Source organism: Megachile rotundata, chromosome 10, assembly GCF_050947335.1.
Source record: "Megachile rotundata isolate GNS110a chromosome 10, iyMegRotu1, whole genome shotgun sequence".
Taxonomy (NCBI): Eukaryota; Metazoa; Arthropoda; class Insecta; order Hymenoptera; family Megachilidae; genus Megachile; species Megachile rotundata.
The window spans coordinates 9,459,538-9,480,989 of NC_134992.1; the positions used below are offsets into that span (position 1 = coordinate 9,459,538).

General features: G+C 36.0%; 1 protein-coding gene and 1 long non-coding RNA gene across 8 annotated transcripts in view; one reads left to right on the forward strand and one right to left on the reverse strand.

Annotated features, from left to right (window-relative positions):
* Positions 1 to 21,452, reverse strand: part of Ppn (proteoglycan-like sulfated glycoprotein papilin) — a 185,354-nt gene that overhangs the window by 87,853 nt on the left and 76,049 nt on the right. The window lies entirely within an intron of this gene.
* On the forward strand, positions 8,339 to 13,397 carry LOC105662058 (uncharacterized). 3 transcript variants are annotated; one of them, XR_001095422.2, is made up of 4 exons: positions 8,339 to 8,573; positions 11,950 to 12,037; positions 12,132 to 12,298; positions 12,408 to 13,397. It is a non-coding gene; the product is annotated as an uncharacterized LOC105662058 (long non-coding RNA). The 3 variants fall into 3 exon arrangements; XR_001095421.2 differs by having other exon boundaries at positions 11,950 to 12,298; XR_001095423.2 differs by having other exon boundaries at positions 11,950 to 12,186.

Sequence of the window (21,452 nt, forward strand, 5' to 3'; positions counted from 1 at the left end):
GAAAAACGCGGACCAATCAGAGCGCGATTACGCATGCGCAGACGCGAGAACGGTAGCTTCGGATAACGCGTAGTAATCCAGCGCGTGGATATCCAACGCGTCGTAATCCAGCGCGTGGATATTCAACGCGTAGTAATTCAACGCGTAGTAATGCAATGCTTGGTAATCCAACGTGTTATAATCCAATGCGTAGTAATGCATTGCGTGGTAATTCTACGCGTAATAATGCAACGCGTGGTAATTCAACGCGTAGTAATGCAACGCGTAGTAATTCAACGCGTAATAATCTAACACGTAGTAATCCAGCGTGCGGATATCCAACGCGTAGTAATCCAACGCATAGTAATCCAGCGCGTGGATATACAACGCGTAGTAATCCAGTGTGTGGATATCCAACGCGTAGTAATCCAGCGCGTGGATATCCAACGCGTAGTAATCCAACGCGTAGTAATCCAACGTGTAGGAATCTAACGCATAATTAGCCAACTCTGTATAGCGTAAAATATAGCATAAGAACATGAAGAATAGTATAAAGTAAATCAAGTAAAGAGAAAGAGGTGAAATTGCAAAGTGATAAGTGACTTGTTGAATCATTAAATTACCCAGTGAGAGCTGATGTGTACACATTTTAAACTTGCCAATGTAATACGAAATCAAATTATCGAGTACAATTTGCACGTAAATGTTGTTACAAGTTTATAATTTCATTTGCGTATTCAATATTAATGTCGGTTCTGACTTTACAGTATTTGTACTTCCATGGTATCACGTTTCAGTCGTGAAATTCAAATAAACTGAAGTGAAACTTCGATTGATTTACAAAGTCGTACGATAATAATACATCATTAATTAGTGATTAACTTATATATTAATATACTAATTCTTTTTAGTAATTCTTTAATTTTATATCCAAATTACATGTAGTATATATGTACATACAGAAACAGTTTATTAATTAATATTTAGTTGTTATTTTTCTGTGATGATTTATAAATGTTTAATTCTGAGTTTACGTTCATTGGAATGTGTATATTGATATCAATAATAATTTATTGAAAAAAACAATAGTTTGACAGAACAATTTAATAACCAACTGAACTTCTGACTAAACAATTTAAAAGAAAATATTTCAATACAAAAATAATTTAATAACTAATTAAATAACTATGATCCACACAAGTACACATTCCACATAAAATCCCAGAAGTGTCTCAAGGACTACGTCCAATTTCCCAGCAGCACTTTAAAACAGAATCTCTTTCGCGAAACAGCTTCCTGGTTTCTCTAAAAAGGGATCAGTCGGCAAAAATTCCAGTATTCGTTTGTTCGTAGGAGCAATTACATCAATTTACGAGGAACGTGGTTGTTTCAGGGACGCCCCGTAGACCACCCGCGCTAACGCGTTCGCCAGACACGTGGAGCCTCGAATTTTTGATACTTGACCGTGCGATATAACCGAGAATCACTATGATGTAATCGCACGAGACTTTTCTGGCTATTTTTGTACGAGATGGCAACAACACGTGGTGTATATATATATGGAGAAATTTCATGCCCCCTTTTTTCTACGTAAAATTCTCCTTCGAAAAATTTTTGCAATATATCAAACGTACGAGTCGTAATTGATGAAAGGAGGTTTCTGGAGATTTTTAGGAAATTAAGCATAAGGAATTTGGGGAGCAGGAAATTTAGGGAATAGGGAATTTGGGGAGTAGGAAATATAGGGAACAGGATATTCAGGAGTAGGGAATTTAGGGACTAGGGAGTTTGAGGAACAGAGGATTTGGGAATTAGGGAATTTGGGGAATAGAGGATTTGGGAATTAGGAAATTTAGGGAATAGAGAATTTGGGGAATAGAGAATTTGGGGAATAGAGAATTTGGGGAATAGAGAATTTGGGGAATAGAGAATTTGGGGACTAGGGAATTTAGAAACTAAGGAATTTGGAAACTAAAGAATTTGGGACCTAGAGAATTTGGAATCTAGGGATTTTGGAAACTCGAAAATTTGGAATCTAGGAAATTGGGAAATTCGAGGATTTGGAATCTAGGGATTTTGGAAACTCGAAAATTTGGAATCTAGGAAATTGGGAAATTCGAGGATTTGGAATCTAAGAAATTTGGAAATTTGAGAATTTGGAATCTAGGGAATTTGGAAATTCGAGAATTTGGAATCTAGGGAATTTGGAAACTCGAGAATTTGGAATATAAGGAATTTGGAAACTCGAGAATTTGAAATCTAGAGAATTTGGAATCTAGGAAATTTGGAAACTCGAGAATTTGGAATATAGGGAATTTGGAAATTCGAGAATTTGGAATCTAGGGAATTTGTAAACTCGGGAATTTGGAATCTAGGGAATTTGTAAACTCGGGAATTTGGAATATAGGGAGTTTGGAAACTCGAGAATTTGGAATCTAGGGAATTTCGAAACTTGAGAATTTGGGAACTAGAAAATTTACGGAATTTCGAAATATGAAATTTCAGTACCAGGGAATTCAGGAATAGGTAATTCGCCTAACACGAAATTTGTGAACTAGGAAATTCAGGAAATAGGGAATCCTAGAAATATAAATCTAGAATTCATTCATAAATTCAAAACCAATGAAATTTTTAGGAATAGAACATTTATATCGCCACAAATAAATCCGTAGATTTAAATACGTAAAAGCTTGCGAAATCCGTGAATTTTCAACAACACGTGGCGCGTACATGGTGAAATTTGGTGTCCCCTTTTCAACGCGAAATCCCTCTCGCGGTTTTTGTACGATGTTCTCTAGCGCACGATCCGTAGCTGACGAAAGAGGTTTTTGCAATCCCGCACGCGAATCCGCGATTCCCGTTAAATCGCTGTCGCTCGCGTGCCCCGGCTTGGATTACTCGACCACTTTTTTCGCAACCTCCTTTATTCACCGCCCGCATTTTGCTTTCTTACTCTCTTCATTCCCGATTGGCCCTCTCGCTTTCTTACAAGCTCCTTTTGTCGCTTTATTTCCCGCATTTTTTAACGTTTTTGTACTGGAGACTGGTAATAAACCTTGTCACACGATGTATTGAGTAAAGGGAGGAGAAAAGTATCGACGAAAAGAGGTTAGGTAATTCCACGACAAATCGATCACTTTTGGTCACTATCTTACTCTAATGAAAATATGTTGTAGTCCATGTGAAATTAGAGGAGGTTCAAGTCATCATTTTGACGGTTTCGAATTTGTAAAGGAATTAGCCTTCAAAGTTTGCAATTTTCCCCATTTTTGCGAAAATATTCACTTACGAATTTTTTTCTCAGAAACTATTCAACCGATTTAGCTAAATTCTTTTTTGTTCTATTCATGAAGGATTGGGCTGCTATAAAATATTTTTTATGGCTTTGTCCATCTGTTTCATAATAATTAAAAATTTTAAGGAAATCCAGTTAGAAGAAGAACACTAGTTGTGACACCCTGTATTAATTTATAAACAGACTTCACTTACGAATTTTTTTCTCAGAAACTACTCAACCGATTTAGCTAAATTCTTTCTTGTTTTATTCACAAAGAATTGAGTTATTTTAAAATATTTTTTTTAGTTTCGTCAATTTATTATAAAATTTTGAAAAATTTAAACGAATCCTGATTTTGCGTTTATTCAATGAGGGACGTAAAGGGTTTAAATCTTTAAAAAATATTTAGTACTTGCAATTTTTGCAGAAATACATCACTCCAAATAACATAGTTGAAACAAAAACCTTGATAAAATATAGCTATATTACATTACAGATACGCGAAAAAACTAGTTAATTAAAAATTTCATAATACCGAAAGTTTCAACAAGATAAAACTTTCCCCGAACAAACTTTAATCGAACGTTTCTTAATTCCTCGACAAGCCCCTTCAATTACAAGTACACGTACGATTGATATTTACCTGTGCCACTTTTTTTAATTACCCGAACAAGTCGAATACGAAATTTATTTCTGAACAAACTTTCGCAACAATTCGCACATCTCTTCGCTAAACGACATATAGTAAGAATATTGTTGGTATATTTGGTGTTTTAACTTGATAGCGGGTTGAATGAATTATTGATGACGCTGCGGTGGATGTGATCGTGTGTTGCATACGCCGCGCGCGTTATGTCATCTCTTTTAATATATGCAAATGACTAAAGCGACGCCGTTATCGTAGACTTAACCATGACTGCGGTTCGTTCGATTCTACGATGGACTAAGTCCGTGAAAGATTTGGATTGAATGGTTTCTTAGAAATTTTGTTCTATTGACTGTCGATTAGGTGATTAGTGATGCTTTGGAATAAATGAAGCGGGAGTTGCGTGTGGAGAGCTTGTAATCGATTTGTGAAGGTAGGAGGATACAAATAAAATGGGTTTATAATGCATCTAAACAGTGCATTTAAATAGTAATTTGACAATACATCTGTAGCTTAAAATTAATAAATTTTGGTTCTGAATTAACAATGGTAAATATTGTTTCGTATTAATTCGTAGTAAAATAATAGTAAATATATTGTACTATTTAATAGTAAAAATAATGTTAAATATACTGTATAAATAGTATAGTGTAACTGTACACCCACAGTCAAAAATTAATACATTTCGAATAGAAAATTATAAATAATAAAAAATGATAAATATTGTTTCGTGTAAATTTATAGTAAAAATAATAGTAAATATTCTGTGTTATTGAATAATAAAAATAGTGTTAAATCTACTGTATAAATAATACAATTTAACAGTACATCTACAGTCAAAAATTAATGCATTTTGTATAGAAAATTATAAGTAATAAAAAATAGTAAATATTGTTTTGTATAAATTCATAGTAAAAATAACATTAATTATATTGTATTATTTAATAGTAAAAATGATACATAACAATAAAGAAAATGCAGAGATACAATAGTAGCAAAATATGGTGCAGTTTCGTTATATGGCCTACATTTTAGAAGGGTAGTTTTCAAATCTGAAGATTTGAAAATTTTTATGGTTCCACGTCGATAAGCTCTGAAATTTAGAAATTTAGGGGTATAGACATGTTTAGATTTATAGATTTAGATATTTGTGAATTTAGAAATGTGGAAATCTAGAAATTTAGCAATATTAAACTTAGAAATTTAGAAATTTGGGATTTGGGATTTAGAAATCTGACAATTCAGAAATTTGAATAATATTGAAATTTATAGATTTGGAAATTTGGAAATTTAGAAACTTTTGACTTCATAAATTTAGAAATTTACAAAATTTATAAAGTTGAAAATCTTGTAATTTAAAAATCTATAAATTCAGAAATTTTGAAAGTTAGAAATTTGTAAATATAGAAATCCTAAATAGTAGAAATTTAGAAGTCTGAAGATTAGACATTCAAACTGAAAATCTCTAAATATAGAAATCCAGGAATCTAGAAATCTCTAAATATAGAAACGTAGAAATTTAAAAATCTCCAAATATAAAAACCTTGAAATTTAAAAATCTCCAAATATAAAAACCTTGAAATTTAAAAATCTCTAAACATACAAATCCATAAATTTAGAAATCTTTAAATACAGAAATCAATAAGTACACAAAACCATAAATATAAAAATTTATAAACCTAACCTAACCAAATCAAAAAATATCAAATCGCCCTCAAACACCACATTTCAAATTTCCCTCCACTCCCTCCACCTCCACATCCACCTAACTTCATACCAGAAATTAATCATAACCAACTGCTTCCTCTACAAAAACGCAATTCCAAGACATATCAACAAACCTTGCACAAACACGTAAACATACAATGTCTCTGGGAGGCCCAAGAATTCAATAAGGCGAATGGAAACATCATAAAACTTTTACGATACTGCCACCGAAAAATATTGACTGCAGTAATGCAAGCACATATTCCTTTACGCGCGCCATTTCTCTCCGGGACACGAACATTTCATTATGCGAATAGCAACATTTTTGTTATTAGTTCCGCTATTCATTGTTTAATAAAACTTGGAATAATAAAATAAAATTCGGAAGTTGTTTCTGAATTTACTTCGAATTGCTTTCTCGATAGCCTGGTACCGGCAGTTTTACTGGCCAGATGTTTGCGAACGGTATAATCGTGCACTTGCAAAAATTCGCACCGAGTTAATTGTTTATTTACTCGAGACCCATAGAAAGTCCGCGTGTTTGTGCAAAATATAATCGTTATCGTCGCGGAAATCGCTATCAGCAATAGGTCAACTGTTTCTTAATTTTCATACTTTCTAATTCCTTTCTTTTATATCCACGATTTATTGCACTTTCTAAATTACAAATTACCGTAGTAGACATTTGTAATTACACTGTTTCTGTTAGCATTATTAGAAATATGTTAAAGAATTATGTTCGAATTTTAGAAGGATTTTATTCGAATGAAGAGAATGTGTTTTTTAGCACAATCAATCTTGAGATTTAGAGCGATCTAAAAGAAGGTGCTTTTATCGAACGATTCGACTGAAGCTTCGATTGCTCGACCTCGGTTGGAAGAAAAACGTGCACACGTACGTTCGAAATTAGTTACAGACCGAATTAGGTCTAGTGGGCGTTTCAATCAGTCACCAACCGTTTCAATGACGACATTAGCGAAGGCAAGTAGCCGAGACGCGATTGTTTCCGCTTTGAAAATAATTTCCCTAATAATTAGTATAATGTGGCACCGATAGGGCGTTCAGATATTCTTACAAATATATTGAAACACGATTCTTTCTCATAGAAATGACTCATACTAATCAAATCTGGCAAATTTTGGAATCATCTTTTTGCACTTTAATTTTAAATTATTAGATTTCTAAATTTTCTTAGAGTTGCAAATTACTATATTTCAAAATTGTGAAATAGAATTGGATTACAAAATTTTTAGAATATCACATTCCTAGGTGACTAATTCTCTAGATAGTGAAATTACTATAACTACAATTTTTTGAATACTAAAATTACTGAAGCCTAAATTCCAAATTTTGTCTAGTAAAAATTCCCTAGATTTTCCAATACATACGCCAAAAATTCCCTGGATACTTAAATCCTGAAGTGAAAATTCCCTAGATACCCAAATCTTTGCACCCCTAATTCTCTAAATACCAAAATTCTTAAAGCTCTAAATTCCTATTTTCCCAATTCCTTTGAGCAAAATTGCCTGGATTCCCTATTCCATACGTTACGAAATTCCCTAGATCCCCAAATAAATATGTTCTGAAATTCCCTAAATCCCCAAATCAATACGTTCTGAAATTCCTTAGATCCCCAAATCAATGCGTTCTGAAATTCCCTAAATCCCCAAATAAATACGTTCTGAAATTCCCCAAATCCCCAAATCAATGCGTTCTGAAATTCCCTAAATCCCCAAATAAATTCGTTCTGAAATTCCCCAAATCCCCAAATCAATGCGTTCTGAAATTCCCTAAATCCCCAAATTAATTCGTTCTGATATTCCTTAGATCCCCAAATCAGTACGTTTCGAAATTCCCTAGATATCCAAATGCGAATGTTCCTAAATTCCCTATATTCCTAAATCCCTAGAATTCTAAATTCCAATATTCCCAAATTCACATTACCCTATAGACCCAAAAAAATAAAATAAAGAAATTAAATCCTGAAATACCAAAATTCCCAATTCCTCGAATCTTCCAATTCTCAAAAATCAACCCACAAATACTGAAATTACCCAAATTCCCAAATCTCGATTCCCAAATTCCCAAACTATCACTTGCTAATAGAACGATCCCTGACCCAGGCAAAACAAGAATCCCAACCACGCCAATCCACATATCACCACTTCCCATTACGACAAAAAAATCCCCAGAATCCGGTTAATCTAATAAACGAAACTTATCCAGTCGCTATCATTAACCAGAACATTCACGCTAAACAGCAGTCGCTATCATTAACCAGACCATTCCCGCTAAACAGCAGTCGCTATCATTAACACGAATCCCGACGATTAAGCATTCCCCGCTATCAACGCTCCCCGATAAGAAGCAGAAATTCCCAAATTTTTTCGTGCGAATGAAAACACATACGTCGATTTCACCGAACGGGTGAGCAAGAAAATAACCGGGAACGCCGTTCGCGGAACTGGAGACGAAGAAAAGGAAGATAAAGAAGGAGGAGCCGATAAATAGACACGATGTGGACGCAATCAGCGGCTGACTACGCCGCGAACTTCCGGTTTCCCGTGTCTCCGGCTGGTACTTTTAGAACACCCGATAAACAATCCCCCATAATAGATCCCGCGGACCGTAGAGACCCGCTAGATAGACTTTTGATCCCTTAATGGTATGCTGATGGAGTGACGCTCTGCTAACTCCGTCTACGAGCGGATTGCATCGTTCATCGGATCTCCTCGTCGTTTTTTCTCTCTCGTTCCAGCAAACGCGTTCAGCCGAACTAATGACACGTGGCACGCGCCACGGAAAATCTTCCGACCAAGAACACGTCGGAATTTCAGTGTTTAACGACGGTTAAAGAGGGTTCCAACGGTTTTACGAGGATCGAGAAAGCGTGTTTGGACGATCGAACACCCGGGGTTTCTCTCGGAGATCTTTTACGAGATACTCTTCATTACGGATTTCGAGGTAATTCGATATTTTGCGACGGGCAATCAGTATGATTGCGGAATTTACTCGGTTGATGATGTTTCGAGGTTAGGTAGCTCCTTGTCAGCCATTTGCTGCATTTTGTGGTTCTAGGTTTCTCATGGATTTTTGTGGGGTTGTAATTTTCTATTTGTTATTTTAGATTCCTAAATTTTTAGATTTTGCAATTTTTTCATATTTTTAAATTTATGTATATGTACATGAGATAATTTTCTGCCCATAGATTTCCAAATTTTTAAATTTGTTCATGTTACAAATTTCTCAAACCAAATTGTCAAGTGTCAATTTCTAAAATTTTAATAATTCTAGATTTCTGCATTTATAATTTTCTATAATTATAAATTTCTACATTTCCAACTTGTCTAGATTTTTATATTTCCAACTTGTTATCATTCCAGATCTTCTAATTGTCAAATTCCCGAACTACTCCCATCTCGTAATCAAGAAATTTCTTAATCTTCTACTTTCCTAATTACACTCTTCACATCCCAAATTTTCAGATTTGAAATATCTGAAACATCCGCTAGTTTCAAACTATCACTAGTTCCAACAAATTTCAAAACATTCTCCACTTCTAAATTTGCAAGTTCTAAAATATAATTTATTTCCATATTTCTGAATTCTAAAACATCCTCTATTTACCAGCTTCCACATTTCAACACATCTTCTTCCAAATTAACAAATTTCAAAACACTCCCTGTTTCTAAATATTCAAATTCTTACATCTTCAAAAATATATAGAAATTAGACCACACCTCAAGGCGCACCTCAAAATGTATCCAAAATATATTCATACAAAAGTTCTAAAATATCTTCAAACAAGTAGTACAAAGCTAGCCTTTTTGGTGCAAGAAATAATTTTTGACAAACGACATATGACATTTATCAAATTTGTGGTTTGTACGGACACTGAAGAGTTTCTCCCTATTACGTATACGACTAGCAAGCGTTTCTACTAGATCTCTGAGTATCGTTCTTAAAATCCACTTTGCGTGCACTCGCATCTAGTGCAACGTTTCTGAAGATGCCTCCCAAGTGATGTTCACTGGTGGATCCTTCAGGACCCACTTTTGCGTATCTACTTTCATGGAAATGACTCGACTGACACATGTACTTCACTTGCTAACTCTTTACAGTCTCCTCTCTCAGAATTTTAATACAAATTCTGTTACATACGCATACATAGTCGAGTGCTATTTTTTGCTCATGATTTATCCTCCCCTTGTGTATTCATAACTCCATTTAAGATATTGCATATAATCTGAATTCGCATTGAGCAATTGTATGAGATACTTCAACACTAAACCTTAGCATATGTGTGCTTAATTTAAAATTGAAAATGAAAAGCTTGAAAAATAAATAACGAAACATAAATTAGTATACACATTTATTCTTTGCCTTGATGAAAATCAATACAGTAGCGCGTAATCCAATTATAATTCTCATCAGTTGAAAGCAGCCTCTTTTGAACCACAAAAAAATGACTATCACTTTTAACCCTCTGCGCTCGAGAAGTGACTCAATCACCATTTTATTTAATACAACAATTTGAAACAAGCATTTCTTAACTGATTCTATAATATGACACGTGTGATGTATAAACATAGTGAAACAAACAACAGTGGAAATTATTAGTAAAGAAATAATAACCTCAACTGAATTCATTTAACTTTTTAACTAAGTTTTAAAGTTGCTGTTTGCAAACAGTCAAATTAACTTCGAGTACAAAGAGCTAATTTTCCGAACAGTCAAAAAGAAAAACAGAAAGTTTCCAAGAATTTCCAAAAGGGTTTTCAAATAACTTCACGCAACCTGTCAGCGAACCAATCTTGTCCTCCACAGGGAACATTTAACTGCATGCTTTCTTTTCGAGGCACCGAGTAATGCGCTCGAGAAGTGGCTTTATTCGTGTGGCCAGAAATAGCCCCGTACGGAGCCAGGAACAGTAAAAGCCCGGAAGCTACGAACGTTTTGATTGTCGAATATTTTTTCAATTCCTCTTTGCTCAGACGTTCTTTGGCTAATGTCTAGGTCCTGCTGTTTAAACAGAACTGACGCAAGAATGTCGATTTGGCCTGACTTCTTAACGTATGATTACGTTATTTGACGATTGGGACACGTTTTCGATTCGGTTTGGGCGAAAGTTTGCAGGGTGGTGTTGGGAGGAACAGAGGTTTCTTTGTGTTTGAGTTTTAAGGAATTTGGTTTTATTGTGGGGGGAGTGTTGGTGAGAATGTTTGTGTATTTAGGGATTTACGGATTTGGGGAGTATTTGGGGGTTTGTGGAACTCAAGATTTAGTAATTTGAGGAGTTTGGTATTTGGGGGTTTGTGAAACTCAAGATTTAGGAATTTGGGGAGTAGGAAATTTGGGGGTTTCTGGAAATCAAAATTTAGGAATTTGGGGGGTTGTGAAACTCAAGATTTAGGAATCTGGGGAGTTAGGTATTTGGGGGTTTGTGGAACTCAAGATTTAGGAATTTGGGAAGTTTGGTATTTGGGGGTTTGTGAAACTCAAGATTTAGGAATTTGGGGGTTTGTGGAAATCAAAATTTAGGAATTTGGGGAGTTGGGAATTTGGGGGGTTGTGAAACTCAAGATTTAGGAATCTGGGGAGTTAGGTATTTGGGGGTTTGTGGAACTCAAGATTTAGGAATTTGGGGAGTAGGAAATTTGGAAGTTTGTGGAAATCAAAATTTAGGAATTTGGGGAGTTGGAAATTTGGGGCTTTGTGGAATTCAAGATTTAGGAATTTGGGGAGTTAGGTATTTGGGGGTTTGTGGAATTCAAAATTTAGGAATTTGGGAAATTAGGAATTTGGAGAGTAGGAGATTTGGGGAATGGGGAATTTGGAAGATAAGAAATTTGGAAGACAGGGAATTTGGGGAATAGGAAATACAGGAGATTGAGAATCAGAGGAATTTGGAATTTGGGGGTTGGGAATTAGTAAATTTGGAAATTTGGTAAATTGGAAATTTGGAAATTTGGAAATTTGGAAATTTGGAAATTTGGAAATTTGGAAATTTGGAAATCTGGGAATTTGGGAATTTGGTAAATTGAAAATTTGAGAATTTGGGAATTTGGTAGATTGGAAATTTGAGAATTTGAGAATTTGGGAATTTGGTATATTGGAAATTTGGGAATTAGTAAATTTGTGAACTCATTAATTTAAGAATTTAAAAATTTAAAAACTCGATAATTTACTAATTTATAAATTTATCCTCCTCCCTCATACTCTCACTAACCACATCATACATTCCTTATAAACACCCCCGAAATTAAACAAACAACCACAACATCATTCCATACAAACCTTGAATCCTCAACATTAACTCAACAAACACGACAAAACGCAGATAAAGACGTCAAAGAATCAAACCATCATCATGAGGTGTCAACTCACAACTATTGATACGAAGCGTGCATCATGAAGATAAGGATATTGTATTAACATTTGACTTGTATCTTGTCGCTGGACCACTGACTAATTGATGTATTCATTAATTCATGATAATGCTACATGATTTGCTGTTCATAGACGCCCTGCAAGACGCTGGACTGCATAATCTACTGAATGTATCCAATGTATGGAGGTAATGTGTAATCAATAGTGCATTATACGTAATTACTAATGCAACACATCATACGAATGTGAAGGGATCAACGTCAAATACCGATCAATTAGGAGTGATTATAATGTCATGGGTATTATAATAATTCTCTGTATTATATTATGTCAAATCGATTTGACAACTCCTTTCATCATAACCTCAAAATTTTAGATGTCTGATCAAAAAAATTCAAATTCTTTTAGATGCACCAAAAATGAATCTAAAGTGAACAAAGATGAATGCTAACTGAAACAACACAAGGGATTTCTCTTGAAATTCAATACTGTGTTATTTGACAGTAAAAATGATACGAAACAATAAAGAAAATGCAGAGATACAATAGTAGCAAGATGCAGTCTCGTTATATGGCCCAGATATCAAATTCTTTTAGATTCACCAAAAACGAGTCCAAAATAACCAAAGTGAGATGCTAAACAAACCAAAACAAGGATAAAATGATTTCTTCTGAAAAATACATGATGTACTCCGTCAAACGACACATCTCGTTTTGAGCACGCATCCACCTAACTGGAGAGGAAAATGGTGCTCGAAGTTTCAGTGTTATCAAACCCCGCGAATGCCGCTCAAGTAAGAGTCCTATCTTTCGTAACGTCAACAGCACTTTAGGGGTTATCCACTCTTTTTTCCCTCTTACGTAATCTACGCGTCTCTTCGTTTCTCTTTTCTTACCTGTCACCGGAATAACCCTCTTTCCTTCCAACCCTTAACGTTCGGCTCGAGTGCTCTCCATCCACGGGGTTATCTTTCACTCTGCATAAGGATTTACACGTGTTCGACACGTTTTAGAGATCCACCTGTACTTTTTGTTGTCAAGCTTTTTGTTATCAAGTGTAGTACTCCAAACTTGTGTCATGGTCGAGGTCAGACTTAATTCACAAAGTAGATGAATCTTAATAAAATTGCAGCTGGAGTTTGTGACAAATATATTTATTATAAATAGTACATAAATGATACATATGTACACATGTGACATATTCAACCAATGTGTTTATCTGAATTACTTATAAAATTGCAACTGGAGTTTGCGACAAATATATTTATTACAAGTAGTACATAAATGATACATATGTACACATGTGACATATTCAACCAATGTGTTTATCTGAATTACTTATAAAATTACAACTGGAGTTTGTGACAAATACATTTATTATAAGTAGTAAATAAATGATACATATGTACACATGTAAAATATTCAACCAATGTATTTATCTGAATTATTTATAAAATCCAAGAGAAATGTCGAACCACATAGAAGTACAAATGGTTAACATTTCACATTTCCAACTCCGCCCTCAGAGTAATAACATATCCTTTAAGTAGACCCTTAATCCCACTAATAAACTTGTTAACGTAATCCGGCAATAAACACAAAGTAATTGTAATATCGTACAGAGTAATCCTTGCTTGGCAAAAACTCGATAAGCTTTAACGATCAGATCCAAGCGAGACACGGCTGCTTATTCCGTGAAATAAGAACGCACGGTATTAAGGTGTACGTAGGACGGTGTTTGCGAAAAACAAGAATAAACAAGGTTGTTGGGAGGATCACGCGATACACTTAACCCTGTCCGTTTCTTTGGCGCGATAAAGAACGGCCCCGGGGACCTTCCGAGGATTCCAAAAGACGTTCCCGGAAGAGGCTTCGTGAGAAAAGAAAGGTCCCTCGGAAGCTTTTTAAGCTCCGAAAAAAGTATGAGACAGTCGACTGCGTGAGAAACGGGACACGGTTGTTTCGGCATTAACATACGCGCCCCGAATTCCCGAAGGAACTTACCGACGGGGTAAAATATCGCCCCTCTTAGCGACGAGATCTCTCTTTATGCGATGGCTTGGGAAATGCACTCTTTATCAAATTTTATATTATCATACTGTTATAATTCGGATTTTAGTCAAATATTAGCAGTGATCTGTTATCAAATTTGTACAGATTTATTCAAAATTTAGTTCACTGAATACAAAGTACGCGTTGAATATCCACGCGCTGGATTACTATGCGTTGGATATCCACACGCTGGATGATTACGCGTTGGATATTCACACGCTGGATTACTACGCGTTGAATATCCACGCGCTAGACTACTACGCGTTGGATATCCACACGCTGGATTACTACGCGTTGGATATCCACACGCTGGATTACTACGCGTTGGATATCCACACGCGTTAGATTACCACGCGCTGGATTATTACGCGTTGGATTACCACGCGTTAGATTACCACGCGTTGGATTATTACGCACTGGATTACTACGCATCGGTTAACTACGCGTCAGATTACCACGCGTTAAATTCCTACGCGTTGGACTACTACGCGTTGAATATCCACGCGCTGGATTACTACGCGTTGGATATCCACACGCTGGATTACTACGCGTTGAATTACTACGCATTGGATATACACACGCTGAATTATTATGCGTTAGATTACCACGCGCTGAATTATTACGCGTTGAATTACCACGCGTAGGATTACTACGCGTAGAATTACCACGCGTTGCATTACCACGCGTTGCATTACCACGCGTTGCATTACCACGCGTTGGATTATAACGCGTAGGATTACCAAGCGTTGCATTACTACGCGTTGAATATCCACGCGCTGGATTACGACGCGTTGGATATCCACACGCTGGATTACTACGCGTTGGATATCCACACGCTGGATTACTACGCGTTGAATTACTACGCATTGGATATCCACACGCTGAATTATTATGCGTTAGATTACCACGCGCTGGATTATTACGCGTTGAATTACCACGCGTAGGATTACTACGCGTAGAATTACCACGCGTTGCATTACCACGCGTTGCATTACCACGCGTTGGATTATAACGCGTAGGATTACCAAGCGTTACATTACTACGCGTTGAATATCCACGCGCTGGATTACTACGCGTTAGATATTCACACGCTGGATTACTACGCGTTTTCCGAAGCTGCCTTTCTCGCGTCTGCGCATGCGTAATCCTCGCACTCCGTGTTTTTCCTTAATAATTGAAAAACTAAGCTTCAACCAGCATTTTGGTAAAGGAAAAAGTTGTTCAGAATCACCACAGCTACCACCCCTTAAAATAATGCCCACCAGTAGCCGAACACCTTCTATAATATTTAGTATTTAAATTTCGTAGTTAAACAATACTTAAATTTATTTTATTCAATAATACTATGTATAATTTACACAATTATAAATAATTGAACAGCGCTGATTTAAAAAATAAATATAATATAAATAAATGCAAACAAAGCAAATATCAGTACACAGACAATTTTGTCGAAAACCATGGCCACGCATTATATCGCCACTTCCAGCAAAAAGGCAGAAAGAGGCAAAGAGAATAATTGCGTAAATATTCGACACTTAACGTCCATCCACCAAAGCGAATCAGAGTGAAATAAAAGAAAGAGCAGCGTTTCATTCACACGTCGATTACGCTGTTCGCGACAATATATCGTTACTTTAAAACAGCACCGAAACCGGAACTTCACGGTTGAGCCGATGATTTTCCGGCCACTCTCCTCGTCGCTCGTCAATTCGAACGAATAAAATTTTCATTTGCATCACTGCATTTCCACCCCCACCGCCGTTATTTATTTATTTTTTTTCCCTGCCAGCTAGTTCCTGTTTCGAACAAAACGGACGCGACTCGTTTACGAGCGTCATACGAGTCGCTAGTTCCCATTGCAATTGAAGGGCGGTCAAAGCCACATGTACAAACGTACACGTATATCGTTATTATTCCATCGCGGCGGAAATTCAATTCGAGACCGTTCTTGACCACCGTTCGCAACTAATTATTACGTGAAACTCAATGAACGCAATTTCCCGAACGTTCGCGTAATATCATGCGAATTCGTGCGACGAGATGATTGACCCCTAAAACATCTTGCGAAAGATCCCAACGAAAAACTCTTATTTCCCTGGATTCTCGTATTAGAAACAAGTTAACATCTGTATAGATAAGTTCAAGGTAAACTATGATATAACTGATCTTTTTTTAAAATTACGTGTGAACGAGTACGTGAGTCATTGTGTATGGTTATAGAATCGAGAGCCATTAATTCCAGACTACGGATCTGGAGAAGGCGAATATTTAGCTTTATGTGTTATTGTTCGAACAATGCTAAAGAGATTACATAAATTCTCGAACGGTGGGAATGTTACGGTAAAAATAAGACTCGAAGATTATTTGCAGCAGTCTATAATAAGATTATTAGAGGTATGATATGGCTTGAAGGTGGAATATAAATCCATATGAATCAGAAGTATGGATTACAGCTTTATTTAACTAAGGCTTGAAATTCCAAAGATTGATTAAGTGAATCGCGTGGAAATTTCGAAATTTCCGAAATTTCAAAATTCTAGAGTTGCAGACCCCCAAAATTACAGAATTACAGAATTCCAGAATTCCAAAATTCCAGAATTCCAAATTTCCAAAATTCCGAAATTCCAAAATTCCGAAATTCCGAAATTCCGAAATTCCCAAATTCCCAAATTCCAAAATTCCAGAATTCCAGAATTCCAAAATTCCAAAATTCCAGAATTCCAGAATTCCAAATTTCCGAAATTCCAAAATTCCAAAATTCCCGAATTCCAGAATTCCAAATTTCCAAAATTCCGAAATTCCAAATTTCCAAAATTCCGAAATTCCAAAATTCCAAAATTTCAAAATTCCAAATTTCAAAATTACCAAAATTCCTAGATTCCAAATTTGCAAACCTCCAAAATTCCAAACCCTCAAAATCTCAAAATTCTAAAATTCCAGACCCCCAGAATTCCATAATCCCAAAATCCCAAATAATAACCCCAAATATCACATCCAAATTCCCACGAACATCCACCCTATTTCATTCAAACATCTAAAATTCCCAGCATCACACAAAAACCGCATCCCAATTAAAGAAAATTCGTGGAAAATTAAAAATCAAGATATGCAGTCCCAATAAATATTCCATGAGAGCTATATTTCTCACTTTTTCCCGGGAACACGTTCCAGCAGCATCTGGCACCGAATTTTTAACCAGTTACTCGCTGGAATATTAATTTCGCCTTTTCTTTCCGGGGCTGATGGCATCGGTCGATTTCTCGAAGAAATACGAGAGCAGTCGCGAGCCCTGACGAGAGCTTCGAGAAAGGATTTATAGGAGCCCACCAGAGGGGACTTGGTCGATGAAATGTTTGACAATAATCGTCACGCGGCATCTTTCAACGATATTATCTGTTATATTCTTCCATTCGTACCTGTTCACGGGCTCACCTCGGAGAACGTTTCTGATTAAGGCTGGAGATACAGTAACCGTTAATTCTCCAGGTGGAGTTGGACCTCTCGGGTCTCGTCAAGTGAAACGGCAATGTCACTTGATATCTTTATGCACGTATTTTGCAAAAGGTTGTTTCTGGAATGTAAATCTTGAGCAACGTTCTATTATCTGCAAGGTTTATTATGTTCAAGGTTCTTCATTTTTTTCTCAGGATATTAGTTATGGAAATGATCAATGCATACGGAAGTAGCACTTTTTGTATTGAAGCTGTTTAACATTACCTTAATTAAGGCAAATAATTTATTTTTATATTGCAAATTTCTTTCTGCATTCTTCACTTTTGTGCTTGTACATAACCTCTATATTAATGTATTATAAAAGTGCATGCATTACATATGGTACATTTCATGCAAACATAGTGTGCACATAAAAACACAATATTGACAAAATATTTCAAGTCGTCAAAATCAAAGAAATGAAGCTAATAAGCAAAATATTTAATTATTCACTTCTAACCTCTTTGGTTCTATATAACCTCCAAAAGTAGATGCATTATATATGGTAGATTTCATGCAAACATCTTGTGTATATAAAACCACAATATTTACAAAATATTTCAAAGTTGTCCAAATCAATAAAATGAAGCTAACAAGCAAAATATTAAATTATTCACTTCTAACTTCTTTGATTCATAACCTCCAAAAAGTGCATATATTACATACAGTATATTTTATTGTCCATACATAAAAACATAATATTATTCTTGACATAATATTTCAAAGTCATCAAAATCAATAAAACAAAACAAATAGGTAAAATATTAAATTATTCGCTTCTACCCTGCCAGGTTCTACACGTAACGCCTAAAAATCTACTACAACCCCATCAACTGTAATCCCATAAAAGAACAATAAAACTCCCATTAAGAGTTAATAATACTGAAAGTTACACCCGTTATAAAAAAGAGTTTAAAAGTCCCCGTTCAGTTAATCCACCCTATGTTTCCATTTTTCCGTAAAGGTTCTCAAAGATATGCGTATCGTCGGAAGGCAGGTTTAAGGAGCACAAAGTAGGACAAATCCTCGGTAAGAGGATGAGAGGCATCGTTTCAAACAATCCGACTAATTTTTCCGAGCTTGCGCCGCAATCGGAAGATCAGAAAGAAGGAACGAGAGAGCATCCAAAGTCGAGAGGAGATAATCCTCGTGAACGCTCGAGATGCCATCGTTTCCCCTCTCTTCGCCGTATATCTCGGCTTCCCCGGAGGGTCACAAGGAAACAGGGAACGAGCCGTTCCCGAGGAAACGTGTCCTGTAAGTTAGAACGTTGCTGCAACACGAAGACGAGCTCTCGACGCTGACACGTGAATCTAATTAACGTTGATTCGCCGGTAGCTCGAGTTGATTCGAGATCAACCGGTGCACCGGAAGTTTCGGCAAGTACGCGGTTGTCCAGATGTATAAATTCTGTCGCAATTATGGTGATTAATCGTGTGGTAATTTTAGGTTGCGCTGGAGTCTGTAGTCTGTTAGTACTGGACTGTGCTCTTTGGGAATTTGAGGTTAGGAATATGGGAATTTGGGGATTTGGGAAATTAGGAATTTGGGAATGGGAGAATTTGGAGGAAGGGAATTTGGAAATTTTAGAATTTGGAGATTGGGAAGTTGAAGGAGGTGGAAATTTGGGGATGGAGAAAGGGGATAGGGAATTTGGGGACTAGGAAATTTGGGGACTAGGAAATTTGGGGACTAGGGAATTTGGGGAATAGAGAGTTTGGAGTCTAGGGAATATTGGAGTAGGAAAGTTGGGAACTACGGAATTTGGGGAATAGAGTGTTTGGGGTCTAGGGAATATTGGAATAGGAGATTTGGGAACTAGGGAATTTGGGGAATAGAGCGTTTGGGATACAGGAAATATTGGAATAGGAAATTTGGAAACTAGGAAATTTGGAGAAAGAGCGTTTGTGGTCTAGGGAATATGGGAATAGGAAATTTGGGGAATTGGAAATTGGGAGAATAGAAAATTGGAGAATTAGGGAGTTAGGGGAGTAGAAAGTTTGGAAACTTGAGAATTTGGTACCTAGGGAGTTTGGAAACTAAGGAATTTGGGACCTGGGGAATTGAGGGACTAAGGAATTTGGAAACTTGAGAATTTGGAAGCTAGGGAAATTGGGGACTAGGGAATTTGGAAGCTAGGGAAATTGGGGAATAGAGAATTTGGGGACTAGGGAATTTGGAAGCTAGGGAAATTGGGGAATAAAGAATTTGGGGACTAGGGGATTTAGAAACTAGAAAATTTGAAATCTAGGGAATTTGGAAACTAAGGAATTTGGGACCTAGGGAATTTGTAAACTCGAGAATTTGGAAGCTAGGGAATTTGGGGACTAGGGAATTTAGAAGCTAGTGAATTCGGGACCTAAGGAATTAAGGAACTAGGGAATTTGGGGAATATATAAATTTGAAGATATGGGAATTTGAAGAGTGTAAAATTTGGAGAACAAAAAATTAGAAAATTCATAACCTCAAAAATTCCCGAATTAAAAATTCGACCCCTCACAATTGAAAATCACAGAAAATTTGATATCTCGTCATTTTACCATCTGCACCATAAAACTTGATAACTGAACCCAGTACCTTAAAAGTAACTCTACTCCAAAAGTCCCAAAATTGAAAAAAATAAAAAATTCTCAACAACCTCCATACCTCAATTCGTCAGTACATCTCTCTTATCGCAACATTCAACGATGAAGTTTCGATATTGTCTCGTATCGATATCTGTATCTGCAGTCGCATCTCTATTCATACCCACACTCGCATGCATATTGCAACCGAGCAAATAAGAGCGGCGACTTTGCGGACAAGGGAGTCTGGTTTGCAACGTTCATACAGCGACGCACGACGACGTCGTCGACGAAAACGACGCAGCCGGCGAACGAACTGCGAATGCAATATTCAGCACCGGCGGCGTGTGTTGCTCTTTGTTGCTTGATTTTTCTGTCTCCTCCGCGTGTTGCTGCCTCCTCTCGTTCAAACCTGCGACCGGTCTTCGTCCTCTTCTCTTCGACTCGCGCGGTCCAACGCGTTCCTCTTCTGCCCGCTTTTTAAACAGCTCCTCTTTTTCCCTCACTCTCTATTGTCACTCTTTTTTCCCTTTGTTTCTTGCTCCTCTTTTTTCACCCGGAATTTCTGACTGGCTTCTTTTGTGCCATCGGCGCCTTGCCTCGTTTCCCTAGCGAGTCTCGAGTAATTCTGAGTGTTTTCTTTTATTTTTTGGGTGTATGATTCTTTTAGGGGCGATGGATTTTGACATTTTTTTGGAGGCATTCTGAGGAGTGTTTGTGGTAGTTATGATTGGAGACATATTGGCTTTTATTCAATTTTGTTGTATTTTATTATGTTTTATTGTGCTTTATTGTATTTTATCGAATTTCGTATTCTGTCAAATTTTAGTGTGTTTTATCAAGTTTTATTTATTATCAAATTTTCTTATATTCTATCAAATTTTATTTTATTATATTTTATTGTACTTTATCAAATTTCGTCGTTTCTGTCAAGTTTTATTAAATTTTATTGTATTTTATCAGGGTTTATTTGTTATCAAATTTTCTTATATTCTATCAAATTTTATTTTATTTTATTTTATCGACTTTCGTTGTGTATGTCAAGTTTCATTGAATTTTATTGTATTTTATTAGGTTTTATTTCTTATCAAATTTTCTTATATTCTATCAAATTTTATTTTATTTTATTTTGTTGTATTTTATTGTATTTTATCAAGTTTTACTTTTACCAAATTTTCATGTATTTTATCAAATTTTGTTACACTTCATGAAAGTATATTTTTATAATTTCATTACAATTTATCAAACTTTATATTTTATTAAATTTTACTGTTTCATCTGAATTTTAGTATACTTCAATAAATCCTATCAAATTTTTATTTTTGTTTATTTGCTGACTGAAT